Here is a 22,442-nt window from a genome sequence, read left to right as displayed (position 1 = left end):
AAAACTGTAGCACACATCAGATAGGGAATGCTTAATAGCAATAAAGTACTTCAGGTGAAGGGGCGGCATACTTGAGTTTTTTCACTATATTTCCATGTGCTAAAGCAGTTTAAGGGGATTCAAGTTTTCTGGTGGAGACAAGGAGAAAACAGGTTTATAATAACCCATGACTCTCCAAGCCACTGTAGGAAGAGGGAAAGGATAGGTCCAAGGAAAGAAAGAGCAATGTATGAACAGACATCAAAATAAATATAGAAATGTCAAACACAAAGCCTTGCTCATAGAACTGTTAAAACACTCCTGCTGAGTTGTGATTACAGTGGTTGTACTCCATAGTAAGTGCAATTGGAAACCCATTGTGTATTTTGAGCCTTAATACAGATAAGATTGTTGTATACTGTCTATTGGTGTTGTAATCGATTAAACGTTTGAATGGCCTAGCTGGCACAAACAGACTATGGTCCAGATCATAATTAAGGGTAAATTTGGATCCGTATGCAATCTTATCTTTACGTAGAAATCAGAATTCTGAGATTTGCAGTAAATATTGCACCCCGCTCTTCCCATTGGTAAATTTCAGCAGGTCAAACCAGCAAAATGTAGAAGGTGAAAAATATGAGGTAAATATCAATACATATAGCAGGTGGTGCAGAAAAAGCTAATCCTGCATGTTTCAGAGGAAAACTTGGAATAAGAGACTAATGCATTCAGCAATTAAGTAGATTTATCTTGTGAAGTCCAATGAAGACATCAGTTCCCTTTCCTGTCCCAGCCAAAGGCTGCTTACTCATTGGTTATTATTCTGGTTTCCACCTTCAGGAGTGCTTTTATTCTACTTCCATAATAAATTAACATGCAGTGTTGTGGTCAAGAAAGGGGGTGATTCCCCAAAGTAAGAGGGTGGAAGGGTCAAGCCAAATAGGGGGAGATTACTTTTTAAAATTTTTATTGCAGGTTTATATAGCTCAAATTCGACCCGAAGGTATTGGAGCGCTTTACATGAGCACCGGTTACGTTACACATTCAGGCATGGGGAGATTAAGTGATTTGCCCAGAATCACAGGATATGGACGCGACCCCGAGGCTCGAACCCTGGTTTCCAGCACCAAAGTCAGCAGTCTAGCCGACGGACCACATCTTCTCCTTAAGGGTGACATGTTTTAACGGATAGAGCAAGCATATAAAAATAAACAATGGTTGATGTTTTCAGACTACTGAGAGGGTTCTGATGGTCAATGGCAACTTGTCGTGAGGTCAGCATCTGTAATAAGATTTCTGAACTGGCTTTGTGAAGACCACAGGACTGGTGACCTGAAGTGGCAGATGCATGTGTTCTGGGGAAAGGCACTAGTAGCTACGGATGTGTCAGAGGACGACACAGAAACAGGTTGGATAGCAAACCAGCAGAAGGGAACACTGTACAAATGACAAGTGGGGCCCTGATTCACAAAGGTATACTTACACTTCTATGTAAGTTTACTTTTTTGCGGTATTCACAAACTACAAGTTAATAGTAAGTTTTCGACTAGACAGACTCCATGGTCAGGGCAGAGATCTCTGCCATAAAAATATAAGAAAGGCTTATCTTTTTTATGCAGAGTTATCCACCCTGATAGTGGAGTATCCATAGTCGTAGACCTACTATTAACTCATAGTATTATTTTGATTGAAATACGGTTAGCAACCAAAATTATTCACTGTGATTTCGACAAACAACTGTTTGTCAGATGATGAGTTTGTGTACGAGTCAGCACAGTCTCAACTGAATGAGGGAATAGCACAATAAGGGCCTGATTCATGAAGGTAAATTCAAAGTTTTGTGTTTGTTTACTACTTTTAGGCATTCACAAACTACGTGCCAGGTTTTAGGACTCTTGCACCCCTTAAACGTGCGTTTGTGGAGTTCTCCGCCAAAGAACTCTGCACACAAAAGTAATAGGGAGTACGGAGTCCTTTAACTCTGCACATAGTTTGTGACTACCTAAAAGTAGAAGTAGTAAACTTGCACAAAAATGGAAGCTTACATTTGTGAATCAGGCTCCCTATGTGTAACCCTTCACAATCCCTTCACTGTGCTGAACGGCAAGATAAACTGCTACAACCGACTTCATCCAAGATGTGCAGAAGCAGTTAGATCTAATGTAGCAGAAAAATAAGCTATGGTTCTTCTGATTTTCCCATGTTCTTGAACAAGTACAGAGAATGTACATCCTTCTCTCTCATGGCAGAATAGGAAGAACATTTTTTAAATGTGAATTTTTAGAGCAGGTGCACAAGAAAGGCACTCGCGCATTCGTCTTCAAACTGCACAGGATTCGAATGATCGCTGTGAGGAAGCCTCAGTAATGGCTTTGCAAAAAAGGAAAAGGAAAAGTGTTGAATCCACCGTCTACTATTCCCAGGAGCCAGGAACATTCTTACTTCTCTTCGGATTTTTGGAGGATTCAGTCTCAGGATTGCAGAAACATATTCTTTCTTGCCCTGTTTTCAATATGGTGACCCTAATAGATTACTTCTTTCACACAATAATGCATTTTCATGGGAGACACTTTAAGACCATTATCAGCAAGATGGTTCAAGAGTAGGCCTGGGCCAAAATTCCGTTCCGTTCGCGGAAATTGCGATAATTTGGCATTTTCGCGTTCCGCGGAAAGCGCGAAAATGTCAAAATTTTCGCATTCCGCAGCTTAGCGATAATTTGTTTCTTTCTCGCGCTGTAAAATAATACATTCTCGCGTGCGCGCGATCCCCTTACCTGAATCCCCTTCGCGATAATTTGCGAAAGTGAATTTCGCAAATTCCGCCCACCCCTATTCAAGAGCACAATGGCATTCGATCTTAATCTTTTATTTTTGCTGCAATGATCAAATAGTTAATATATCTCACTAGCACTGAATTACAGGGTAGTTGCAGATTTTCCAAATGTTCTTCAGAATTTAATTAAAGATTGAGGTGCTTTCTGCATACCTTTGTAGGATACAGCACCAAAAAGAGCATTATTGAGGATCTGAATGTGAAAAGATATTGGCTATCGTCACGAAGAGGAATGGAGAAGAACGATTGGCATAAGTCAATAATTCTGTACCATTCTGCATCTACAGGAATCTGAACTATAATCACAGCAGGACTTGGTACCACAGGACTACATGGAACCGCATTTTTGTTGATATTTTTAAGATCCAAGACTACCCTGTATTTTCCGCTTGTTGTTATAAATTCCCATCACAGGGAAATTATGGGAACTACCGAGCACTTTCTTTAGAATTCACTGTTCTCTAGTCTTTTTGGTTACGAGCTTCATCCCCTCCTCTGCTTCTCATATAAGATTGCATTGAATAGTTTGAGGAAAGGCTGCATTAATGTCACTGAAAGTTTTTTTGACGGATTTTGCACATTTAATTAGTCCTATCTTTTTACATATAAAATTCACTGTGGGTCTCAAATCAAGAGGCAAATCATATTTTAGGAAAACTAGATACAAATGATTTTGGGCCTGATTTAGATCTTGCCAGAATCGGTCTCACTGTCACTTTTTTGACTGTTTCATCACCTGCCTAGTTGGTGGTCCACCACCTCTATTTAGATATTGGTGGGTCCATAGGCGAATGACCGTTAGAGTCCGCTGCCTTCATTGGGAATCTTCACTCGCATCAACAGCACCATAGGCAGAAGTGGCTGGCGGCGGGACTGCAGACAAGGATTCCACCGACCTGATTATGATTTGCCTTTCAGTTGAGGCAAATGTGGTGGGAATACCTCCTACTTTGAGTTTGCAGAATTGAAGGAAATGTGGCAAAAAGTGTAAATTTTTCCTGTTGTCCTCTTCTGTTTCCATCTTGTACCCATGAGCCCAGGTCAGTCTTTTGCTGCTCTTAGCCCATCACAATGCCAAACAACTTCATTGTTCTGGGATCTAACTACTTGTACAATTGGCCTACTACAATTCGTGTGTTGATAATTGCTGTAATCTTGTGTATCTTTTGCATTGCTCTTACATGGAACATTTTTCTTAGGTGTAATGTAGAAGTGGTCATTTTCCTTCTTATTGAGGTGAATTGAACAAGCCTGTATTGGCACTAAAAAAAATGCTTTGTTGTGGTTGTGGGTGTTGCACCTGTGGCGCTTGTGGTTGTGCATTCAATAGGGTGTGTATGTTGTGTATGTGACATGCAATATGTAACACAAAGGGACATAACACATTTCTGAGACATGTTTTTGATACAAATAACATGACATATATGTGTATTTGCACAATAATAAGCAGTACCTGCCAGTTTCTACTCCACCAGGGGCTCACTTCATCAGCAAACCGCTGCTAGGACACTGCCAGCATAGCGGGAACATCTAAATAGTCTTACCACAATGCCGCCAGCCTGATGGAGACAGGGCACTGTTAGCCAGCGGAGAAGGCTGCTGCAGCGGCGGTTCAGCTAGCACACATATAAATATAGCTGGCTGAATACCATCAACTCAATGGAGTACTTGGAACAGCTGCCACAGTGGGATGGCAGTAGTCTCAGCAAGATATAAATGACACCCTTAATTTCTGAGGGTTAAGTCTTTACATTGGGTTTGAATTGCACCACCATCTGGTACACAATAGATCATGCAATTCAATTTCTCAGTGGATGTCCCATCCTAATACGGGACTTACATATTATGAACTCATGATCACTCTCAAGTTGGACAACTTTTATTGTAACATTTGCTCAGATTTGCTGAGACCTGGCTAGTTATCTCTCCGTTATTAATACTAACAACTTTGATTTCTTTTCATGACAGGGGTAGGCTTGCAGTCTCGATGGAATGAACAGTGGTTTGGGTAGTGTTAGACTCGGGGGTCTCTGGTTGGCGCAAGGTTGCCCTTGTGTCAAGCAGGAACCCTCTCCTCTACGTCAAGGCGCAGGATAACCCCTTGTGAATGACCCTTGCTCACCCTCTAGGTGCGTGGCGTGAGCAGCCAAGGCGATTGCTCAGGCGTTGTTGGTTAAGCACTTATAATCACACACACAGTAAATACATCAATCCCCCCAGAAACGGACACCAGACTTGGATATGTAGAAAAATACGCTTCTTTATGTAAAAATAGGTATATATATCTCAGCAGACTTATCACAAGACCAATAACGTTTTCGCTAGGCCACCAGGTTGTAAAGCAGGCAAATGTTCTTTGTTCGTAGCTTCAAATGGAGACCTTGTAGTCTCTTGCAAATGTTACTTGTGGTTCCAGTACTCACAGAGATCGGCTCCTGCGAACGGGGAAATAAGGCGTTGCGGGCCCCGAGCCCGATACTGGAACTTCTTTCGTGATGTGGAGAGTCGGCACAGGTCGGTGCGACTCTCAGCTTGGGAAGTGTTCTTGGGTCCTCAATCAGCAGGTGTGGGCAAGTAGGCAGGCGCGGCCAGCGACCCTTTAGCACGGCGGTGCCGGAGGGTCTCCACAGCGGGGGCGGCGCGGCCTGAGATGTCCGGGGATAGCGAAGCGGGGTCGCAGGGCACGGTCAGTGCAGCTGGATGACCCGGCGTAGATCACAGTCGTCGGACAGTTTCCGGCGGGAGGGGTGATAGCGCGGTCAGCGCGCTCCAGTAGCAGGCGGTGACAGGGATGCAGGCGACCTGGCCCGGGGACAGAGAGCGGCTCTGGACGGAGCGGGGCTCTCACGGGTTTGAGGCAGGCAAGCTTCTGAGTGTCACGGCCCTAGGAGGGGCGATGAGGGGCGCAGTCTCTTTCCAGCGGGATGCACACACGGCTCGAATTGGAGGACGAGCAAAAAGCACAGAGAACCCACTGGTCCTGGGGTTCAGTTCAGGGGGCAAGCTCAGATCAAGCCCTTGGAGAATGTTCAAGCACAAAGTAGCAAAGTCTTTTCAGTAGTCTCTTCCTCTCCTTTCTCAGCAAGGCAAGCAGCAGGCCAGCTCCTCCAGCGTCTTCTTCTCCTTCTAGTCGGGCAGAGGTTCTTTGTGGTAAACAGGATTCTGATTTCTTAGGAGCCAGGCTCCTACTTTTATACCATGATTCTTTTGTTCTTTAGCGCCAGGGGGCCTGGGCCTGGCTCAGTCCAGTTCTGGAGCACTTTGCTATGGTGACTCTGCTCTTTCCTTTCAGCAGCAGGGCAGAGACATCAGCCGCCCCACAGGGGGCGGCGCCGGCTTTATGGTGGCAGGGCACAGGTCTATTCAAGAGTCAAGGTGTACTCCCACCCATCCAGGTGTCACCTCTCTACCCACCACCTGGCAGCCAACCTGTCTCTGGGGATTCCCCAACCCTGCTCCTTACTGTTGCCAGGCAGAACACATACACACAGCAGAGGCGGACTGAAATGGTCAGGTCAGTAAATACTAACTTTCTAAAAGTAGTATTTACAAACCCAGGATATTAAAATAAACTTGACTACAAGAAGTATTTTATTATTCTGAGTTCAGGCATACTAAACTTGACATTCTACCATGCTCTCTGAGTCCACTGGGGTCACAGCGTGTAGTGACTCCAGCAGCCCATTCTGGCCTATGGAGAGCAGGTAGCCTTCAATAGTGAAGAACGAAAATGGCTGTAATTCACTACTAAGACATGCCACACACATCAGGGCATGTCCTACCTTATGCCTACAATGCACCCTGCCCGTGGGCCTAACAGAGGGGTGGCTAATATGTAGGTAAGGGAAGGTTTAGGGACTGGCAAGTGGGGGCACTTGCGCAGTCAGCGCGACGGTCCCAGACCGCGCACAGGGTCTGCGGTGGCAGACCCTAGACACATTTTACATGGCCGCTTTCTGTGGGTGGCGCAACCAGCGCTGCAAGCCCACCAGCAGCATTGGCATTCACAAGCCCTGGCACCCCTGGTGCACTTTACTGGGGACTGACAGTGAATCCAATAAACCAATCATGAACATCAATTTACAGGTACACTTTACCTAGGGAGCACTTGCACTGCGGCACGGATTAGCCGTGGCGCAGTGCCCTGAGCGGACAACACCAGCAAAACAATCGAGGCACACCATCAAAAAGTGGAAGGGAAACTCACGCCAAGGTGCCAGGTCTAACACGTGTCCCCTCCAGCGGAAATGTGGGGAGAACTACCCTTGCACAGGGGGTTCCTCGTCACTAAGGCGGAAATACCTGGACAGACCGTCAGCATTGGCGTGATCTGTACCAGGACGGTGTTCCACCGTAAAGTCCATACCCTGTAGGGAGATGGACCACCTCAACAGCTTCGGGTTCTCACCCCTCATTTGCATCAACCATCTGAGGGGCCTGTGGTCCGTCTGAACCCGGAAGTGAGACCCAAACAAGTAGGGTCTTAGCTTCTTCAGCGCCCAGACCACAGCGAATGCTTCTCGCTCAATTGCACTCCACCTACTTTCCCGTGGAAGTAACCTCCTACTGATGAAGGCTACGGGTTGGTCCCAGCCCTCCTCAGTCATCTGTGAGAGAACAGCCCCTACACCATGCTCTGAAGCGTCTGTCTGCACTAGGAATTCCTTGGAGAAGTCAGGGGCCAAGAGCACGGGCGCCGTGCACATGGCAGTCTTCAGGGTGTCGAAAGCTTTCTGACAGGTGTCAGTCCAGATCACGTTCCTGGGCTGCTTCTTGGAAGTCAGCTCTGTCAAGGGGGCAACAATCGTTCCATAGCCCTTGACAAACCTCCTGCAGTACCCAGTGAGCCCCAGGAAGGCCCTCACTGCGGTCTGCGTCTTGGGGGGGTCCCAAGCCAGGATGGTCTCAATTTTGGGTTGCAAGGGTGCCACCTTGCCACTCCCCACTTGGTGTCCCAAGTACACCACGGAACCCTGCCCGATCTGGCACTTGCTTGCCTTGATCGTGAGGCCTGCTCGGCGCAGAGCCATCAACACTTCCCAGAGGTGGCGCAGGTGTTCGGGCCAGGTGGCACTGAACACTGCGATGTCATCCAGGTAGGCGGCACTGAACGCATCCAGCCCAACCAGTACCTGGTTGACCAACCTCTGAAAGGTGGCAGGGGCATTCTTCATCCCAAATGGCATGACTCGGAACTGGAAGTGCCCATCTGGTGTAGAGAATGCTGACCTCTCTTTGGCTCCTTCGGTCAAGGCGATCTGCCAGTACCCAGACGTTAAATCAAACGTGCTGAGGAACCGGGCAGCCCCCAGCCGATCAATGAGCTCATCAGCTCTGGGGATGGGGTGCACGTCAGTCTTCGTTACTGAATTGAGTCCTCTGTAGTCCACACAGAACCGGAGTTCAGGTGTGGCTCCCGGCGCAGCAGCCTTTGGGACCAAGACCACGGGGCTGGACCAAGGACTGCTGGAGGACTCAACCACCCCTAGCGCAAGCATCTTGGAGACCTCCTCCTTGATGCAAGCTCTGACCCTGTCAGTTACCCTGTAAGCCTTGTGCTTCACAGGTAAGCTGTCTCCTGTGTCCACATCATGGACGCACCAATCTGTGACACCAGGAACCAGGGAGAACCTATCGGGAAACTGCCCCAGCAAGTGGCGGCAATCTTCCTGTTGTTCGGGCGTCAGGGTGGGTGAGAGGTTAACTCCATCCACTGACCCATCCTTCTCAGAGGCTACTAAGAGGTCAGGAAGAGGCTCGGTCTCCTCTTCCATTCCATCATCAGTGGCCAGCAGCATGCCCACTTCGGTCCTCTCTAAGTGGGGCTTAAGGCAGTTAACATGTAGGACCCTCAAAGGGTTCCTGGGAGACTGCATGTCCACCAAGTAGGTGATAGGACTTTTGCGCTCCACAACCTCAAATGGACCTGTCCACTTATCCTGAAGTGCACAAGGCTCCACTGGGGCCAAGACCCACACCTTTTGTCCAGGTTGAAGCTCTACCAGAGTGGCATTCCGGTCGTACCACCGCTTCATCTCCTCCTGGCTGGCTTCCAGATTTGCCTCAGCAAGTTGCCTGAAACGCCGAGTCTGGTTTCGGAAGGCCAGCATGTAACTGTATACATTCTGGGGAGGTTTCCTGGGAGATTGCTCCCAGCCTTCCTTTACCAAACTCAGAGGTCCTCTTACCGGGTGACCATACAGAAGCTCAAAGGGGCTGAACCCTAGAGACTTCTGTGGCACCTCTCGGTAAGCGAAGAGCAGGCATGGCAAGAGGACGTCCCACTTACGCCTCATTGGACCGTCCAGGCCCATGATCATGCCTTTGAGGGTTCGGTTGAATCTCTCAACCAACCCATTTCCTTGGGGGTGGTAAGGAGTGGTGAGCTTGTACGTTACCCCACACTCCTTCCACAGGGATTTCATATATGTGGATATGAAATTGGTCCCCCTGTCGCTCACCACCTCTAGAGGGAATCCCACTCGGGAGAAAATTCCCATCAGTGCTCGTCCCACCACGGGGGCCGTCACTGTCCTCAGAGGGATGGCTTCAGGGTACCGGGTGGCATGGTCCACCAAGACTAGGATGAACCTGTTGCCCAGGGCTGTCTTGGGGTCCAGAGGCCCCACAATGTCAATACCCACTCGCTGGAATGGCGTACCGACCACGGGGAAGGGCTGCAGGGGAGCCTTGTGCTTCCCTCCGCTCTTACCACTTGCCTGGCAAGACTGACAGGTTCTGCAGTAGGAATCTGAATTCTTGTGCATTTGGGGCCAGTAAAAGTGGGTGACAAGCCTGTCATAGGTCTTGTCCATCCCCAGATGTCCTGCTAAAGGCACATCATGAGCCAGCCCCAGTAGGAAGGTTCTGAACTTCTGGGGTACCACCAGCACACGGGCTGACCCAGGTTCAGCAGCCTTAGGCTCGGAATACAGGAGGTCACTCTCCCAGTACACGTAATGAGTTTTGGCCTGAACACCATTGGCCTGGTCTGCAGCCTGTTGCCGCATACCCACGAGAGAAGGGCATTCTTTCTGCTCCCTGCAGAATTCCTCCCTGGAGGGACCTCCTTCTTGCTGCCAATGGGACAGCTCAGGCAGGTCTCCCAGTTCGGCAATCTGTTCCCCGGTAGGCTCCAGAGCATCCCCCTCCGGGTCTGCTTCCTCCTGGGCCGTGGGAACTTCGGGGGTCGGCTTCCCGCGCCTCCTGCGCCTTCTACCTAAGGCCGGTTCCTGGACCTCTCCCTCAGGCTCCAGGACCCTCTCAACACCCCTACTGGCTGCCATGGACTGGGTGGTCACGCACGCCCAGTCGGGTAGACCCACCATCCTCAGATGCGTGGTCTTCTCCACCTTTTCCCAAGGGGAGCTCTCCAGGTCGTTCCCTAGCAGACAGTCTACAGGCATGTCAGTTCTCACAGCGACTTGTAGAGTACCAGAGACCTCCCCCCACTCAAAGGGAACTTGAGCCATTGGACAACGGCTCTCTATGTTGTCAGCATTGACAACCCTACAGTAGGCATTGGGTACAATCTGCTCTTGAGACACCAGGTGTTGCCTCACCGAGGTCACGCTGGCTCCTGTATCTCTAAGAGCCTCAACCTTCTTTCCATTGATGGTCACTACTTGCCCATATTTTTTAGTGTTAGAGGGCAGGTAGGTTACAGGGACCATCTCACTGTCTCCTAGCGAGACTAGGGTCATCTGACCGGGACCCCCGCCCTCCTGGACGGCTACCTCCTCCCCAAAATTAACATTAGCTACTTGCCGGGGTGGAGCACCAGTGGGTGCGGTCTTACCAAACAGGCGACACTTAGGATCAGAGGCAATGTGACCCGGGTCACCACACCTATAACAATTGAAGGGCCCCTTTGGAACAGGTCTACCTGTCGGGGCCCCGTTCTGCTGCGGGGGTGGGGGAGGCTGAGAACCCTTCTGCTGGTTCCCTTGGGAATTACTTTGGGGGCCTTTTTGGAACCCCTTCTGTTTACCCTTGCCCCCCCACTCTTCTGCTGGGGACCCTGCCCACCTTTGGCGGAGTCTCCCACTGGACCCTTGTGGACCCTGGTGCTGAGCCAGCGGTCCGCCTCCTCAGCAAGCTTCCTCGGGTTGGACAGCTTGCTATCAATCAGGTGCTGGCGTAGCTCAGGAAAACATTGACTGGACAAGTGCTCCCATGCAATTAAATCAAGCAGCCCTTGATAATCATTCACTTTGCTACCCTTCACCCAACCATCCAGTGCTCTGCAGAAAAAGGTTACATACTCCACATACGTACTCTCAGGGATCTTCTTAGTCTCCCTGAACCTCTGTCTATATAGCTCAGGAGTTAACCCATACCTGGTTATTAAAGCTTCCTTCATATGGGGGTATGAGGTCTGGACTTCTAAGGGCAAATCTAACAGTGTGTCCCGCCCTTCAGCAAGGAACCTTCCCCACAACCCCGCTCCCCAGTCTTTCTCAGGGACCCGGTGTGAGGACATGGCCACCTCGTAGGCTCTAAACCACTGCCCTATGTCATCCTTTCTAAAATACTCCTTCACTACATCTTTGGGGATGTACACCTTGGACTCTACCTGCACCGGTGGAGTGCTGCCACCAGAAGGAGCGGTGTCCAAACTTTTCGCCTTCAGCTCCAACTCCTTCAATCTTATATCATGATCCATTTGGCGTTGTTGTGCCTCCAGGGCCAACTTCTGCTTGTCCATTTCCATTTGTCCTGCCAACTTTGCCATCTCCATTGCGTGCGCCCTGTCTGCTGCCCTGTCTGCCAGCTCCTCTGGCGACCGGACTCTGCTGGGCTCCTCAAGGTTGTCGGGTGGAACGATGTCCCCCGCATTCCGTGGGTCTCGTGACTCCTTCCAGGCTCTCAACGCCTTGGCGTACTGGACCCTCCTCTTGAATCCAGCATGGGGGACTCGGAATTTTACACTGTAGCCTTTCAATTGCTCCATCGAGTAGCCTTCCAGTCTCTCCCAATCCACCTCGTCTATTCCAGAAATCACAGAGAGCGCTCTCCCAGCAGAGAGTGAGCCAGGCATGGTTGCAGTAATGGCAGATGTCTCAGCAAAGTTCAAAAATGAAAACCTGTGGCTGCGTTACTTGGTCTGCTCTCACTATCTGGTGATTAATAATTCACTGTATGCAAATTACAAGTGCAAATCCGACATCCCAGCCGCTGCCAACAATGTTAGACTCGGGGGTCTCTGGTTGGCGCAAGGTTGCCCTTGTGTCAAGCAGGAACCCTCTCCTCTACGTCAGGGCGCAGGATAACCCCTTGTGAATGACCCTTGCTCACCCTCTAGGTGCGTGGCGTGAGCAGCCAAGGCGATTCCTCAGGCGTTGTTGGTTAAGCACTTATAATCACACACACAGTAAATACATCAATCCCCCCAGAAACGGACACCAGACTTGGATATGTAGAAAAATACGCTTCTTTATGTAAAAATAGGTATATATATCTCAGCAGACTTATTACAAGACCAATAACGTTTTCGCTAGGCCACCAGGTTGTAAAGCAGGCAAATGTTCTTTGTTCGTAGCTTCAAATGGAGACCTTGTAGTCTCTTGCAAATGTTACTTGTGGTTCCAGTACTCACAGAGATCGGCTCCTGCGAACGGGGAAATAAGGCGTTGCGGGCCCCGAGCCCGATACTGGAACTTCTTTCGTGATGTGGAGAGTCGGCACAGGTCGGTGCGACTCTCAGCTTGGGAAGTGTTCTTGGGTCCTCAATCAGCAGGTGTGGGCAAGTAGGCAGGCGCGGCCAGCGACCCTTTAGCACGGCGGTGCCGGAGGGTCTCCACAGCGGGGGCGGCGCGGCCTGAGATGTCCGGGGATAGCGAAGCGGGGTCGCAGGGCACGGTCAGTGCAGCTGGATGACCCGGCGTAGATCACAGTCGTCGGACGGTTTCCGGCGGGAGGGGTGATAGCGCGGTCAGCGCGCTCCAGTAGCAGGCGGTGACAGGGATGCAGGCGACCTGGCCCGGGGACAGAGAGCGGCTCTGGACGGAGCTGGGCTCTCACGGGTTTGAGGCAGGCAAGCTTCTGAGTGTCACGGCCCTAGGAGGGGCGATGAGGGGCGCAGTCTCTTTCCAGCGGGATGCACACACGGCTCGAATTGGAGGACGAGCAAAAAGCACAGAGAACCCACTGGTCCTGGGGTTCAGTTCAGGGGGCAAGCTCAGATCAAGCCCTTGGAGAATGTACAAGCACAAAGTAGCAAAGTCTTTTCAGTAGTCTCTTCCTCTCCTTTCTCAGCAAGGCAAGCAGCAGGCCAGCTCCTCCAGCGTCTTCTTCTCCTTCTAGTCGGGCAGAGGTTCTTTGTGGTAAACAGGATTCTGATTTCTTAGGAGCCAGGCTCCTACTTTTATACCATGATTATTTTGTTCTTTAGTGCCAGGGGGCCTGGGCCTGGCTCAGTCCAGTTCTGGAGCACTTTGCTATGGTGACTCTGCTCTTTCCTTTCAGCAGCAGGGCAGAGACATCAGCCGCCCCACAGGGGGCGGCGCCGGCTTTGTGGTGGCAGAGCACAGGTCTATTCAAGAGTCAAGGTGTACTCCTCCCACCCATCCAGGTGTCACCTCTCTACCCACCACCTGGCAGCCAACCTGTCTCTGGGGATTCCCCAACCCTGCTCCTTACTGTTGCCAGGCAGAACACATACACACAGCAGAGGCGGACTGAAATGGTCAGGTCAGTAAATACTAACTTTCTAAAAGTAGTATCTACAAACCCAGGATATTAAAATAAACTTGACTACAAGAAGTATTTTATTATTCTGAGTTCAAGCATACTAAACTTGACATTCTACCATGCTCTCTGAGTCCACTGGGGTCACAGCGTGTAGTGACTCCAGCAGCCCATTCTGGCCTATGGAGAGCAGGTAGCCTTCAATAGTGAAGAACGAAAATGGCTGTAATTCACTACTAAGACATGCCACACACATCAGGACATGTCCTACCTTATGCCTACAATGCACCCTGCCCGTGGGCCTACCAGAGGGGTGGCTAATATGTAGGTAAGGGAAGGTTTAGGGACTGGCAAGTGGGGGCACTTGCGCAGTCAGCGCGACGGTCCCAGACCGCGCACAGGGTCTGCGGTGGCAGACCCTAGACACATTTTACACGGCCGCTTTCTGTGGGTGGCGCAACCAGCGCTGCAAGCCCACCAGCAGCATTGGCATTCACAAGCCCTGTCACCCCTGGTGCACTTTACTGGGGACTGACAGTGAATCCAATAAACCAATCATGAACATCAATTTACAGGTACACTTTACCTAGGGAGCACTTGCACTGCGGCACGGATTAGCCGTGGCGCAGTGCCCTGAGCGGACAACACCAGCAAAACAATCGAGGCACACCATCAAAAAGTGGAAGGGAAACTCACGCCAAGGTGCCAGGTCTAACAGGTAGCAACTGTATCAATCAGAAATGATACTGGGTGGCCATTCACATCACCATCTACATAGGGGAAATTCTATTCTACATCTAGCACTGCTCGAAGCATGCGATGCTCCTCCCCCCTCAGGTGCCACCATTGTGAGTCACTCATATTTGCTGTTAATTGGGAAAACACTTCAATTATTGGTGATTAAAGCACTCTGCTATTTTGCATATTCTGCTACATCACTGGAGCTACAGGTACATTCACATCATATTGTCCTTGATTCTGTATATTTTGCACCGGAGTCGGTTTAGCTGGGACCATTGACTGAGATGTCAGGGCTCATTCTGTGCTAAGTTATTTGGATTCTGCTGCATTTGGGAATCAAAATCAGAATTTGATCTTGATATTATCTACATTCTTGCTTCCAATGTCCAAGATGTCCACAGTTATGGCAGGAAATGTTATTGTTCACTATATTAATGTTCTCATTTCCATATGAACTGTTCACAAAACCCCTACCTCTACCCTGAGAAATAGCTTTTGCATTCTGAACATTGCTTTCCATCACACTTACACCTTGGAAATGCAAACATCAGATAATCTCACAATGGAAACTCAGTTACAACCATTTCTTTTTCAGACTCATTTCCATGTATTTTTCTTCAGTGTTTTGCCACCCCTTTAGGGTTTTGGTCATCATTTATTTCTGTATTTATTAGAGCCATCCATTCTTTACTTCAGCTTGCTAACTCCAAAATGCATGGCTGTAGGTAGAGTAAACACATTTCATTTATCTCATCATCAGTCATATACATTATATACATTTTGCATAAACTTTTCTTTTTAGTAGGGAACTCGCAGAGTCTCACTCTTCGCAACTCTGCGGACTTACGTACAAACTCAGCGAGATTCTACGGAGTTCCGCAAGTGGGTACATTCTGCATGTTGTACTGATTCTCTAGCACCATGAGCTAGTTGCATCCTCCAAAATCAGTACCAATGGCACCAAGGAGCGTGCCAGACGGTGCTGCTTCTTTGCTGCCGCTCAAGAAGATTTTTTACCTGAGCAGCAGTTTTCTCATTTCCAACGGTCGAGGCAGTCTGCGACCGCCCATGTTGAAAAAATCTCACCGGGTACCATCCTAGCTCCAGAATATTGCGCTAGGGGATGGCAAATCTCGCTCATCAAATTAATGTTGGCAAGTGGCATGCGGTGATTGGTGGAGTTTTATTTGGTCTCAGCATTACAAGAAAGTGGGCAGTATTTATTGTCCACCCCTAATTTTTAGACAAATAAACACTATACTCTTCTGCCAGCTCCTCAAATTTCTCATATGCATCACATCCACGATTAGCTGCTTTATTACTCATGTATTTCAAAACATCCACAATATAGAGAATATATCTCTCTATAGTAAAACTACCTCACAAAAGTTCCCCATATTCAGATTTTTGCTCGTAAATATTAATCACTTTTCTTGCTTATTCTTCTGGTTGCTCTGCACTAGCAGCAGCATTAGTAATTACTGTGTGAACAGTTAGCACATTATCTAAAACAGGTAAGGTAGACACAATGATAACACTAGTTGGATCAACTACACTTGGCCTTGCTTCTTCATTCCCAGGTGCCGTTGAAACATCTGGCTCTGTATGTATAATTGTGGCAGATGCACAAAGGATCTCCTGCTCCTCCCTGCTCCACGAGTCTTGATCTCTGATCATCATCATTGCATGGAGAAGGTCTTAGATCACATAAGCCATCCAAAATGTGTCCTCCTCATCTGAATTGTTCACAATATTTAGCTTTTCTATTTTCATTTTCACAGATCAATTATCTTTTTACTTTTTATCAGTATCACTCACTATTGCATGAAACATCCTCCACATAACACTGTGTTGCTTTTCCATACCCTTTTCTGCATTCTCCATCTCGTTTAAAAAAATGGCTCACAGCATTTTTAACTTGGTTTTTCATTCTTTTTTGTTCCCTTTTAATTCATTCAGTGCTTTAAACTGTTCAGATCAAGCCTGTGGCTTTCTCTCGAGCATGTTCCATGTTAGATAGTCAAGCTTTCTTACACTGAGGGAACCATCAAAACTAAAGCATATTTTCTTAGCTTATTCCATTCTCTTAACCACATACACATATAGGGGCCAAACTTTAAAATGATTTCATAGGTGGGAGAATCTTCTGGAGGAATTTTCTCTCCTTCCATTAAAATAGCAGAATGATTCTTCGTAAAATACACATTTTCCTTAACTCAATTCCCCAAAAATACACAATTACACTAAACCAGTATGAGCACAGTTGTGGTAAATGGCAACCATTCACGATGAAACAATCCTATGCAACACCAATGTTAGACCTGACAGCCTTTGGTGTGGTCTTCCCCCAAACTTTTGTCCTTCTTCCCTACGTTGGCTTTAAAATTCTGTGGACTTTACCACTGCTAACCAGTGCTAAAGTGCTTGTGGTAAATCATCATCATCATCTATAACCTTTATTTCGCTATTTCATATACTTTATACAAATTATATCACACAGCCAGGAGCACGATATAAAACGAAGCTAAAATACTCAGTGAATAAAATCCATGGCTATTTACATTTCATAAAACATATCATAAAAAAAAGTATAGCCTTGCTTACAAATTGGTGTAAGTAAATAATGTTCACCAGTATATACAAATAAATACATAGGAATCTATTTTAGATTTTAAAAAATGTAACCCCGGGTGTTAAACTGTCAGACAATCAATGCTAAAGATGCTGCCTCCTTCTTTTTATGGCAGACCATAAAATTATGCCAGGGCATAACAAGTAAAATTATCAGAGCAGAAAATAGAGAGCTGGGCGGCAGTGTGTAAACTTTATCCTGCGCAAACGTGGGGCAATAAATCTTTTTCTTTCATCAATGTACACTTTGCAAAATAATTGAAAATGCAGATTAGACTGGTGGGATAATGTACAGTACTCCCAACGGTGTGTGGCAGTTAAAATTGCAGCAGGATTTCAGTACATCCAACAATCTTTTCAGAAAGCCATCTTCTATTCATTGCAAGAGTGTCATGTCTGCCGACCCCCAGACAGCTGCCCCATACGTGGCAACAGAGATGGATTTGGCCACATAAATCTTTTTAATTACTTTCAATGGTGTAGTACCTATCTTTTTCGGGAATCTGTATATACCTCCAATACTCTTTTCTAGTTGGAGCCAACTTTTGCCACATGTTCTTCCTGTCAAACAGGACCCCTAAGTAGGAGAAGGTATCCACCACTTCCAGCCTTTTCCCTTCTGTAAAATACTTATTGGTTTCTTCATTCTTGGGCCTGCCATGAGGACGAAATATTTTGTCTCATTGATCTGGAGCCCAAGGCTCTTCATATTTTTCGTATATTCCCCTATTAGTCTTTGCAATGCGTTACCAGTTCTCGCCAGCAGGACAGCATTGTACGCATAAAGGAGAATGGGAGCACGGGCTGAGTTCACTTTAGGGACATCCACTGTAGTCACCACCAGTGCGCCTTCCACACCAGTGGTGTAAATTGAGAAGAGGAATGGGGTGAACACACAGCCCTGTCTAACACCCTTAGAGATGCCAAACTGTCTTGTGCACTCTCCATCCCACCTGAATCCGACACAGGCGGTAGCCTGTGTATACATTGTCTGTATAAATCTTATTATTGTCAGCTCTATTTCCATACCTTTCATAATTTCCCATAACTTTGAGTGAATGACATAGTCAAAAGCGGCCGATAAATCCATAAAGTCCATGTAAAGATGGCTTTTCTTGGCCACTATATACTTAGAAATTAGCAAATTTAGGTTAAGGAATTGATCGCTAGTCCCTTTTCCTTTTTTAAAGCCAAACTGGTATGGAATTAGAAAGTTGGTTTCTTGGGGCCAGGTCTCTAATCTGTTCAATAATACCTGTCCAATTAGTTTAGCTGTGCCATTGAGTAACACAATGGGTCTATAGTTTTTAACTAAGGCCTTTTCTCCCTGTTTATAAATGGAATTATGTCTGACTTTTGCTATAAAGAGGGAATACCAGCTTTGGCTATACCATTAAAAACAGATGTCAGAAGTGGGGCCCATAGATTCAGGTTAGCTAAGAAGAAATTGATGAGAACCCCGTCAGGGCCAGGGGAATTAGATCTACTACACTGTTCCAGTCCCAATCTCACCTCCCCCAAGTCAAAGGACAGAATGTCCTCATTTATAATCTGTGCAGGACACGATGGCTGAGAAATTCCTGCCTCTAAGCTAACAAAACTCTTCTCAAAATGTGCCACCCACACTTCCTCATTCACATGAAGTTTGAGGTTAATATCTGTGGCATCTTTGAAAAAGGGGGTGTTAATGACAGTCCAGAAGTCTCTACTATTCTTCGACACCACTGCCTGTTGTAGAGTGTCCGAAGCCTCTTCCTTCATGACTCTCAGCCTGGCTTCCCTTGACTCTTTGAGGAATGGTGTCTTGTCCTAACTAGCAAAGGGTACCTAGGATTTGTCCTTAGAGCTGTATGAAGGTTTTTAGGTGCTTTTGTACAGGCAATATCATATCAGCTAACAGTATTAGGATTATGGGGGCTTTTTGGTCGTAGTAAATTAAGTTCAATTTCTTGCAATATGTTCTCAAAGGACTTCCTTTCTATCAGGATTTGGGTCTAGACAGGTCATTATCTCCTGATTTATTTTGCCATTAATATTGGCAAAATATTTGAGAGCCCCAGCAAAAGAAGTAGGCACCTTCGTGTGCATTGCTGGTGTTGTACTTGGCATCAGCCGCAATGACTTCTGGGAATTAAGGTTCTCTGCCCCCTCCTGTGGCTCGCATTCGCCAAGGGGCTACTAGTCAAATGTAGCCAGCAATGGATTGTCATGCAGCGTAGAAGCCACTGGTGGTTGTGCCTCCCTGGAAGGTGCCTCTCTGCAGGGTGGCAGACAATAGTGGAGATTTAAATATTGCTGGGTGGTTGTTGCATAGTAGTGCACACGAAAAAGGGCAGGGGTGGTGTGATCCCACAAAAGGAGCAAGCTGCACCGGCCTAATGCCGGCCACTTCCTCCCCAGTGGAGGAAGCCATGGCGCTAGCCCTACCCGCTCTGTGCTTTGCAATTCTTCTGGATCCCCTCCTGAGCTTCAACTTGTTCCTCTAGCCTACCAAACAATGAGGCCACTTGGGGTCTCTCAAGGCCCCTCTTCTGGCTGGAGACACTATGGGCTGGTGCAATTGGCTGGGCAGCTGGGCGGGGCCAGACCAGCTAGTTGTGAGGTAAGTGGTAAATGCCCTGCACCACACCGCCGCATGACTTGCACCCACAGCCTTGCACTGACAGCCTTCCCGCTTGCTGCTGATCAAGTGCTCCTAAACACTGGAACTCCCCGGCGACCACTTTGGGGTCGGGTGCTGGAGCCAAGAGCCAGGCACTGGGAATCAGGGAGCTTGAGGTAAATCATTTGAACAATCAAATTTGACTTACCCCCAATTGGCACATTTAATTTACTGACAAGACCATAGTAAAGTGGTACTACAAATACCAAGGGCCTATTAATTAAAATGCTACTAGTGCTCTGGGACCACTTTTGTGCCGCCCACTTAAGTACGCCTTTAAAACATTTCTCAGGCCTGCCATTTCAGGCTGTGTACAGTTTAAGAAAATAAACCATTTTCCAATCATGAACCTTCGTTTTGAATACATAGAAGTCACCCTTATGGTAGACCCTAAACAGCCATAGGTCAGGGTGCAGTTTATTGAAGAGACTGGACATGTACTTGTAAATGTTACATGTCCTGTAAGTGAAAAATTCCAAGAATCGTTCTTCACTTTTGCAAGGGCTATCTTTCCCACAGGATAACATTGATTTATATTATTACATTTGATAAGTGATAACTATTGTTTGGGAGTAGGTAGGAATTTCAGGTTTGATGTCTGAGGAATTGTAACTCGAAATGTCACTTTTTTTTGTTCTAACTATTTGGTGCCTACTGCCTGTTTTCTGGGTGACATACCTGGGTATAGTTGGCCTTTGTGTTTTCCTCCTTGACAGTGAGACAAAAGGGGACTGGATATTGGCAGGATGGGAAGATGTTCCCTGACTACTTACATTTTGAATGTGCTGTATCCAGCACACTCACCAAGAACTTACCACCAGACCTTTTTCACCCTAGAAACCTTGGAGCTTGGGAGGGGAAGGGTGGACATTTCCAGAACCATATGTAGACGTTTCCCCCACTTCAACGGCTGTCACCAGCTATAACTATTGGACCTTCAGTTCCACTCTTTGGTACACTTCTGGATCTGTGGAAGACTTCAGAAGGACTGCCTTGTTTCTCAGAGGACTGTACTGCTGCTTGTAGCCTGTCCTGTGTCTCAGAGGACTACCCTGTTGCTTGAGGTCTACCTTGCTGCTTATAGGAGAGAGGACCAGTACTATGAGAGTGACCTCCTACTATGAGCTATAGGGACATTACAAGCTCCCGAGGCCTCATTGCAACTGTCCCATGGACCTGCTGCAAGTGAACCTGCCTGAGCCCTGCTAGCCTCTGCCACAGTGAGTTCTTGATCCCCAAGAGGTGCCTCCCCAGGTCCTAGACCATTGGATGCCATCAGTGTGCAGTCCTCTGTGAAGAAAGGAGAAGTCTCAAAGTTTGAGCTCATTGTGAATATAAATAAGCCCATTCATAGAGAGACACTGCCACACAGGACTACCGCCAACTCAAAGATCTGGTAAACCTCACTCTTCATCCTACAGAGGCTTCCAGCAATGCTAAATCTGCACTTTGCTTTACTGCAGCAACAGCCCTCGGTAGCCACAATGCGAAGTTCCAGCAATGACGATTCATGAAGCTCGACAGGAAACTCGCACTACAACATTGGCCATCTGCAATGCTGTTCTCACTCCTCCTGGCCTCCACCACCATGAACTGGACTCTTCGCACCAAACTTTGAGAAGGTAATTTTTCAGTTGAACTAACCAAGTTCCTGTATTCTGCCCGCATTCCATCATGGTTACCCTAAACTTGTGACTTCTCCCCAGTATAACACGATCAGACGACCACGAGTGGATCCTTTGTTTTTAGGTGCTATATTTACCGAAATCTTTGAAATTTCATATCTCCGGTTCTACTGATTGGATCTTTGTCAGTCGGGTCTCAATTTATGTATTGAATTTTATTATGTTATTGTGTAAATTGGTGTGGAATGTTTCCCATGTTTTGCTCTCACTTTATTATTTTTGTGTGCTGCATAAAATCTTAACACAGTCTAAGTTAAGCCTGATGGTTTTTGTGCACCACTACCATAAGGTTGAGCACAGGTTAATTTCATGACTTTTGTGGTTCACCCTAACAAGAATTGTGATTCCTGCTTGAGAAGGTTTAACACCCACCTCGACCAAAAACACAATTTCCTATGACCAACCTATCACAGTAGGACTGTCTGTGAAAATCAACAAACAGCTGCACCATTCATGTGACGCAATGCTCTCCTCTTGAAAAAACAAAAACTAAACAACAATTTAAAGCTATTCAAAACAAAATTCCTTCTCTGCTTCACTTGACAAATGACAAAAAGGAAGGGTACATTAATTTCACTCAGAGAGGTAATAATACCTTTTGGCACTATCACTCACACATAGGCAAGTTTCCCACCAGCGTCTAGTTCCATACACAAAGCAGTGAACAATAACTAGTCAAAATTAAAATGCATTCACAACTAGTACTTTAATAACAACACAGAGAAATGTCCTACAACGATGTGAATGCAGAACTTCATAACCAATGTTCCCTCTCATTTCTTTCCTCTGTGTGCAGCAGTGGAGGGTCTCTGCAACCATGGCAATGTGCGCCAGGAACCAGACCGCGCGTGTGTGCAGCGCCAAATATCACTCCAAACATTTACTTAATAAAGTGAAAAGATGGTGCATTTTCACACATACAGTGCCACGTTAAGGGTCTCAAGGCAGGTTTGCAAATTGGATAAACACGCCAGGACATTAATTGGTTACACAGGCAAGTACACTTCAGGTTTAGAAAAGCACAAGACTCCAACGATGGTACCATCATAAGATTTCACTAAATATTCCTAACTGGAGAACTCACTGTTAATTGGGTGGGGAAATGTTGAGAGCCTATACAAGATCACATATACACAATTAGTTACAAAATTACATAACATATTTACAATTTGATGTGAAAGCTACTGAGTAATGTTGGGCTATCCCGCTAGAGATAGTTT

The 22,442-nt window shown here is 47.1% G+C and overlaps 1 protein-coding gene across 2 annotated transcripts in view; it reads right to left on the bottom strand.

The window, feature by feature from the left end:
- Nucleotides 1-22,442, bottom strand: part of LOC146857043 (histamine N-methyltransferase A-like) — a 300,289-nt gene that overhangs the window by 74,937 nt on the left and 202,910 nt on the right. The window lies entirely within an intron of this gene.

The sequence above is a fragment of the Triturus cristatus genome, chromosome 3_2 (genome assembly GCF_964204655.1).
Source record: "Triturus cristatus chromosome 3_2, aTriCri1.1, whole genome shotgun sequence".
NCBI lineage: Eukaryota > Metazoa > Chordata > Amphibia > Caudata > Salamandridae > Triturus > Triturus cristatus.
Note: the sequence above shows the minus strand (reverse complement) of the source record. Positions and strands in the feature narration are given on the sequence as shown.